The following is a 7475-nucleotide window of genomic DNA, read 5'->3' as shown; positions in this document are numbered from 1 at the left end:
TTAACAATCATAGGTGCATAGTCCCAACTAATGTGTGTCATAAAGCTACTATTAATGTTTTTGTGCAACTAGCAACATAATTTGTATATGATAAGCTTACTACTAAGCACCCCTCTTACCAGCTGATCTGCTGCTCAGTTGGCCAACTGTTTCAACTCTAATTTTGTGTGGTTAAGAGGAAAAGTGTGTCTTTTTATCATTTTTTTTCACGTTTTTAATGAAAAGTTGCAAATGTTGTCAATTATTAATATAAATGTATAATATATAAAAAATAATAAAATAAGTAAAAATTAAATAAATAAGTATTATAATAATACTAATAACCATAATTAAAAAAAAAAAAAAAAAAAAAAAGTTTCTAGGATGGTCTCAGAAGTTGTTAAACCTAGCAACAAATTTGCTGGGTGTTACCATGCGAGTGAGACGAGAGGCGAGCGGATCCACGTGCAAGCTTTTATTAGAAGGACGAGACAGATACATGGTCAGGCAGGCAGGGTCAAAACAGTAGCGAGCATTATCCATAGGGGCGATCCGAGAGAGAATAGTCCAATAACCAGAGCAAGAGTCCAATAGGCAGGCGGCGATGAGTCGTAAACGATAAACCAGGCGCGAATGGAAACTAGGAAACTAGGAAACATAGACCAGATAACAACAATACAACAATTCAACAACACGTGACATCAACTGGGGAAGTCCGGGCTATATAGGAAGCCTGATTGGTCACGGGGGCTGACGCAATCAGTGCGGTGGAGGATGGGAGATGCAGTCCGAAGTGCAACGTAACAGTCAGAGTGAAGTGGAAAGATGAGAGTGACATCTGGTGGCGAGCAGTCCGTAGGGCACCGACCAGATTCGTGACATAGCCCCCCCCAGGAGCGGCTTCCAGACGCTCGAAGGAAACAACAGTCCAGGGGAGCGGTGGGGTGGGAGTGAGACAGGGCGAGGGCTGGAGGACCAGGTCCATGTGGGAAGCCCAGAGATTGAGGCAGGACCGACAGAGCAGGTACCCTCCAGGGCGGAGCCGGAGGCGGAGCAAGAGCCCTCCAGGACGGAGGCGGAGCAGGAGGAACAGGAGGCGGAGCAGCCCTCCGGGCGAAACAGGAATCTGCGTCACGGTCTGGGACCTGGGGAAAGCAGGGACAGAGGAGGCAGACAGAATAGGGGGAGTAGGCGCAGCAGCCCTCCGGGCGGAACAGGAGGCGGAACAGGAGGCGCAGCAGCTCTCCGGGCGGAACAGGAGGCGCAGCGGCCCTCCGGGCGGAACAGGAGGCTGTGTCATAGACTGGGACCTGGGGAGAACAGTGACAGAGGATGCAGACAGAAAAAGGGAGAAGCAGAGAGTTTAGCGGTTAACGCCCCCTCCATAAGAGGTTCTACGGCAGACGCCGACACCTCTGGAGGCATTGGCGCAGCTTCTCTGATGGGGAAGGCCTCTGGAGCAGACTTGAGACCAGACGGGACCTCTGAAGCAGGCTTGTGATCAGAGGGGCTCTCTGGAGCACGCTGGAGACCAGACGAGAGCTCTGCAGCAGGCTTGAGATCAGACGGGAGCGCTGGAGCAGACTGGTGAACAGACGTGGCCTCAGGGGTTGATTTGTGAACAGACGTGACCTCAGGGGCACAGTGTGCAGCCCACATACTGAGAATGGTGATCGCCATCACACTGGCAGACATAATGTGACTTGACTCTGGGCGGTCAGACGAGACGTTACTTGACTCTGGGCGGTCAGACGAGACGTTACTTGACTCTGGGCGGTCAGACGAGACGTGGTGAGGTTCTGGACCAATAGATGAGACGTGACGGGGCTCTGGGCGGTCAGACGAGACGTGACTTGACTCTGGACGGTCAGGCGGGACGTGGCTAGACTCTGGGCCGTCAGCAATAACTTGACCTGGCTCGTGAAGATCAGTTGTGGCTTGACCTGGTTCGTGGAGATCGGCTGTGACTTGACCTGATTCGTGAAGATCAGTAGTGACCTGATTTGACTCATGGAGCTCAACGGTGACTTGACTTGGCTCGTGGAGATCGGCTGTGACTTGACCTGATTCGTGAAGATCAGTAGTGACCTGATTTGACTCATGGAGCTCAACGGTGACTTGACTTGGCTCATGGAGATCAGCAGTGACTTGATCTGACACGTGAAGACCAGCGGTGACTTGAACTGGCTTGTGAAGATCAATGACTTTACTTGACTCAGGAACCACGGCTGTGACATTGCTTGACTCAGGAACGACCGACTCAGGAAGGGCGGCCATGATGGGTGCAGACTCAGGAGCAGAAGACATGACGTGAACAGACTGTGACCTGACGGAGATGTCCTGAGCAGGCTGTGGCTTGATAGACGTGGCGTTAGCGGGCGCTGGCTTGACAGACGTGACGTTAGCGGGTGCTGGCTTGACGTTGCTGGACTTGGGAGCTTGACTGGACTTGGAAGTTACAGCTGTAGCCTGACTTGACTCTGGAGCAGCGGCTGAAGCTTGACTTGGCTCTGGAATAACAGCAGCAGCTTGACTTGGCTCATGAGGAACTGCTATAACCTGGTTTGGCTCATGGAGATCCGCTGTACCGGGACTTGACTCGTGAACAACATGGCTTGGCTCAGGAACAACAGCTGTTACATGACTTGACTCAGGGATAACATGGCTTGACTCAGGAACAACAGCTGTAGCGTAACTTGACTCGTGGGGAACAACTGTGACTTGGCTTGACTCATGGGGATCAGCTGTGACCTGGCTTGACTCGTGGGGAACGGCAGCTGTGTCTTGACTTGACTCAGGGGTAGCCGCCGCGACATGAAGGAGCGCCACTTTAGCTGCCCATACTGTCATTAGGGGTGTGTCCAGCACGTGGGCCATCATGACCACAGGTGGCATCCGGGTGCTGACCACAGGTTCTGGAGTGGTAGCCATATTGTGGAGTGGCTTGGAGACGGCGGCCATCTTGTGGAGTGGCTTGGAGATGGCGGCCATCTTGTGCAGTGGCTCTGGCGTGGCAGCCATCTTGTGCAGTGGCTCTGGCGTGGCAGCCATCTTGTGCAGTGGCTCAGGGAAGATGGCTGTAACTTGACTTGAGACAGGGGTGATAGCTCTGACTTGACTTGACACAGGAAACACAGCTGCAATTTGACTTGACTTGGAAACTTGACTTGACTCAGGAAATGCAGCTGCAACTTGACTTGACTTCGAAACTTGACTTGACTCAGGAAATGCAGCTGCAACTTGACTTGGAGACTCGACTTGACTCAGGAAATACAGCTGCAACTTGACTTGACTCAGGAAACGCAGCTGCAACACTATATGGCTCTGGTAGGGCAGCCGTGACGTGACAGAGCTCTGTCTTCGCCGCCATCTTGTGAACGGGCTCTGTAGTCACCGCCATTGTGTGGACGCGCTCCGACGCGGCCGCCATTTTGTGAACGGGCACCGCTGTTGCTGCTACCGCGTTAACGCGCTCCGGCGCGGCCGCCATCTTGTGCGCGGGCTCTGCTGACGCCGCCATAGCATGAGCGCGCTCCAACACGGCCGCCATTTCACGAGCGATCCAGGCGGTAAACTTGTTTGTGGCGTCGTGATCCGGCGTGACCACCAGTCTGCGAGAGGGATGCGCGGCTGCCATGTCCGCGTTGTCGCGTTCCTCTTTCGCGACCCCCACAGTACACGGCGAACCCGCACACAGCAACGCAAAGTTCATAAATGCGGCTAATGATGAGCGCGGACCCTCACGTCTCACTCTCGCTCTTAGCGGTACATTGACGCCATCGGCAAACAGTTCAATAATAACACAGTCCGGGAGGGTAGAATAGTTTGAAATGGCCAAAAACTCACGGATGTATTGTTCGAGTGTACGTTGTCCCGAGTGTTTGATCCTGGCTAAAATCTGGTCTGTGTCCACATCGGAAGATTGTCCGGGTGAAAAGCTGCTGGATCCTGTTGTGACGGATTGTTCTGTTACCATGCGAGTGAGACGAGAGGCGAGCGGATCCACGTGCAAGCTTTTATTAGAAGGACGAGACAGATACATGGTCAGGCAGGCAGGGTCAAAACAGTAGCGAGCATTATCTATAGGGGCGATCCGAAAGAGAATAGTCCAATAACCAGAGCAAGAGTCCAATAGGCAGGCGGCGATGAGTCGTAAACGATAAACCAGGCGCGAATGGAAACTAGGAAACTAGGAAACATAGACCAGATAACAACAATACAACAATTCAACAATCCGTGACATCAACTGGGGAAGTCCGGGCTTTATAGGAAGCCTGATTGGTCACGGGGGCTGACGCAATCAGTGCGGTGGAGGATGGGAGATGCAGTCCGAAGTGCAACGTAACAGTCAGAGTGAAGTGGAAAGATGAGAGTGACATCTGGTGGCGAGCAGTCCATAGGGCACCGACCAGATTGGTGACACTGGGTTGGCAACACTGCAGGCCGCTCAAGCATTTTAGCATTTACTGCAGAATGTCACAAACCACTCCCAGCAGCTAAAAACAAGCCTGAAGTTGCTTCCCGTTACTTTTAATCCTTTTCTTTTTCAGCGGGCTCCAGCTCCAACAGCATACGGTAGCATGAAGCTGCCTTCACTGGCTCCACAGGCTCTTCTGGATGTCTCAAACCCCACTCCCTTCCCGTGACCTACAGCAGTTGAAGAAAGCGTGAGGCTGTCTCCGCTTGCAACTCAGGCCCACACATCTCAGGCTTTTCCTCCTGTTACTAATAATTATTTTTCTTTCAGTGGCCTCCAGCTCCCTTAGCAGACACTAACCCAGATGCTGATTTAAGAGTGATACTGCCTTCGCCGACAATTGCGCCCCATGCATCCCTCCTCCACCCCAACTCCTCACTCTTAATCTATCCTCATCCTATACTTGGGATAGGGGGAGTTCTATGGGTTCGGGCCATATTCCGGGCTCGGAGCCCTCCCCCAGGACAGCACGCCAAAATATGCTTACTGTTTACTCAGCCAGATTAGATGTGAGGGTGAACTCGTGAAATATCCAAATTGACGGGTTATTGGTATGTGATCTTCGACACAACTATAAGTTTCAGTGTCTATAAAGGCATCTCCCTCACTGACTACTTCATCCTGATCAGATTCAAAATGGTTAAAACATGAGTGATCGGAGTTCGAGTCCATCCTCCATTGTCTGTTTAGATGTATACCTCTTCATTATTATATGTGGTATGATCTACATTTTCTCTGATCCTTCCATCGTCTTGTATTCGCATCTGGAAGACGTGGAAGTCCCGTAACTCATTTGGGGAATGTGCCAGGGCTTTCTTTACCATAATACAACTAGAACGCAGATTGCCATAAAAACGTGTCAATGGCAGGGAAGCGCTGTCTCTTAATTTATAAAATATCTCGTCAATGGTGGGGAAAGAGTTAAAAAGGGTAAATTTCTAAATGTGATTGTTGGTACATTTTACCAGTATTTACTATACTTTTAAAATAAAAATTACAATAGGATGTTAAAATTATGCCATATGAAAATAATTTAAGATTTGGAAAACCACCTTAATAGAACACAAAATTTTCAAAAAATCATTATAATATTATAATCATCTTATAGTCATCTTAAAATTAGGGTCATCTTATATTCGGGTCAATACGGTAATACAGCAAATAAACATAAGGCGTATAAGTATATACACTGTTGACCATTGTTGATGGACAAATTAACCTAATGAGAGTACCATGAGTGCTTAAACACAAAACCTGTTTGTGTTTTGTGTTGTGTGTTCCCTTTCAGTCATTCACTTCGACTTGCATGTGCAGAATTTGCATAGCTGGTGAAGGATTACAAATTTAAGAATCTGTTTAAAATATGCTGATCCTATGCATATTTGTTATAGGTTCCAATATAACAACATGAACTGAAAAAGTTATGTATATTGTGACAGTCTAAGAGCAGGCAGCCCAGGCACTGAGACAGTAACCTTTCAATTCCTGAACATCTGGCAGGTTTTCCAATTTAAGTGTGAATTCTAAACTCAAGGTACAACAGTGCCTTTTGTTTAGCACCTATGCATTTGAATGACACTTGTATGCTAAATAGATCAAGGCTGGGAAAAATCTTTAACTGAGCTGTTTTCCTGTACCACATTTGCATGCTTTGTTTAGATTGCTTCCACCTCTATGTACTCCTCCCCCTTCAAACCTATATACTCTGCTGTGCTGAGCTTTGGGAAGATGACTTTTTGAAGACTGCAGTGCCAAGCAGCGAGTAACTGAATAAAGAGAAACTTCTGCTTCAAGATATCCAAAAACGTCTCCTGGTCTCTAAGAAAAAATTCACAACAGTTTTGGTGCCGCGACCCGGATAGAGCTCCTCACCTGAATCCAGATTGAAACTTCAAGCTCAACAAAGATCTGACCTCGGTCCAGACTGAATTCCAGAAACTTTTTTTCAGCTCAACAACGATTTGGTGAGTGTTACTCTATTCAAAGAACCACTACAGACCAGTACATGTGGTTAGCCTCTGCGCCGTCAGAGAAGTGTTAACAAACAGCTGCAGGGTTTGGTTAACAGACTAGTTTTCCTCTATTCAGGTAGAGAAGATTAGCATTACGTGCTAATATCTGTTATCCTCTGTTTTTAGGCAGAGAAGATTAGTGCAAAGTGCTAGTAGTTTATGTTCATGAATCCTCTGCTTTGCCAGAGAAGGTTGAATACATGATAATGTGTATTAACTAGGTTTTCCTCTGCTTTGCCAGAGAAGGTTAACAACAGTCGTTCTGTGTTAACAAATTTATCCTCTGCTTGCCAGGGAGGTGTTAGAAGTGTATTGTTGTGTCAGAAAAACATTACAAAATGTTGAGAAGGAATGCCAGGTTGATTCCAACAACTGAGAAAGGTGGACTAGCTACCCCTTTATGGACAGACAATGAGTTCAAATCCTTATTAGGAGAGCACATGGACTCAATAGTGACAGAGTCAGTCAGATTGGATTTAACAAAGAAATTTGGTATTGATCCAGAAAAAGTATGGTCAGTTGAAGAATGCAAAAAGGTACTTGGAGCATGTATCCGAAAGAAAAACATTAAAGGCATTATCTGCTGCCACAGAGAATTTACCTTATCCTTAGCACAAGAACAAGCTCAATGTATTGCTAAGTTAAAAGAACAAAACAAACAACTACAAACTAGAGTGTCCTGTCTCACTAAAAAGGTGGGCCATAACAAGGCCTCAACCAAAAGTGATTCAAAAGACCAACAGTCAGATGAAAGCTATCCTGACTTACAGTCTTTTTGTAGACTAGAGGACAATAGCAATAGTGGATTAAGAGATAAAAATGTATATGCAGTTGAAGTGTGTGGAGCAAGACAAAGGGCTCAGAGTAGGGTAGAAGGGGTTGAAACTGTTCCATCTGCAACCCCCAGACTCCAGTTGCAAGCAGTCCATACAGCGCTAGGACCTAAAGATATAGAGAGACTATCTCAGAGCTTACCCTCAGCACACACAAATTTTTCTGAATTTAGA

The sequence above is a fragment of the Labeo rohita genome, chromosome 7, assembly GCF_022985175.1.
Source record: "Labeo rohita strain BAU-BD-2019 chromosome 7, IGBB_LRoh.1.0, whole genome shotgun sequence".
In the NCBI taxonomy this organism is placed as follows: Eukaryota; Metazoa; Chordata; class Actinopteri; order Cypriniformes; family Cyprinidae; genus Labeo; species Labeo rohita.
The sequence above is the reverse complement of the archived record's forward strand: the minus strand, read 5'-3'. Positions refer to the sequence as shown.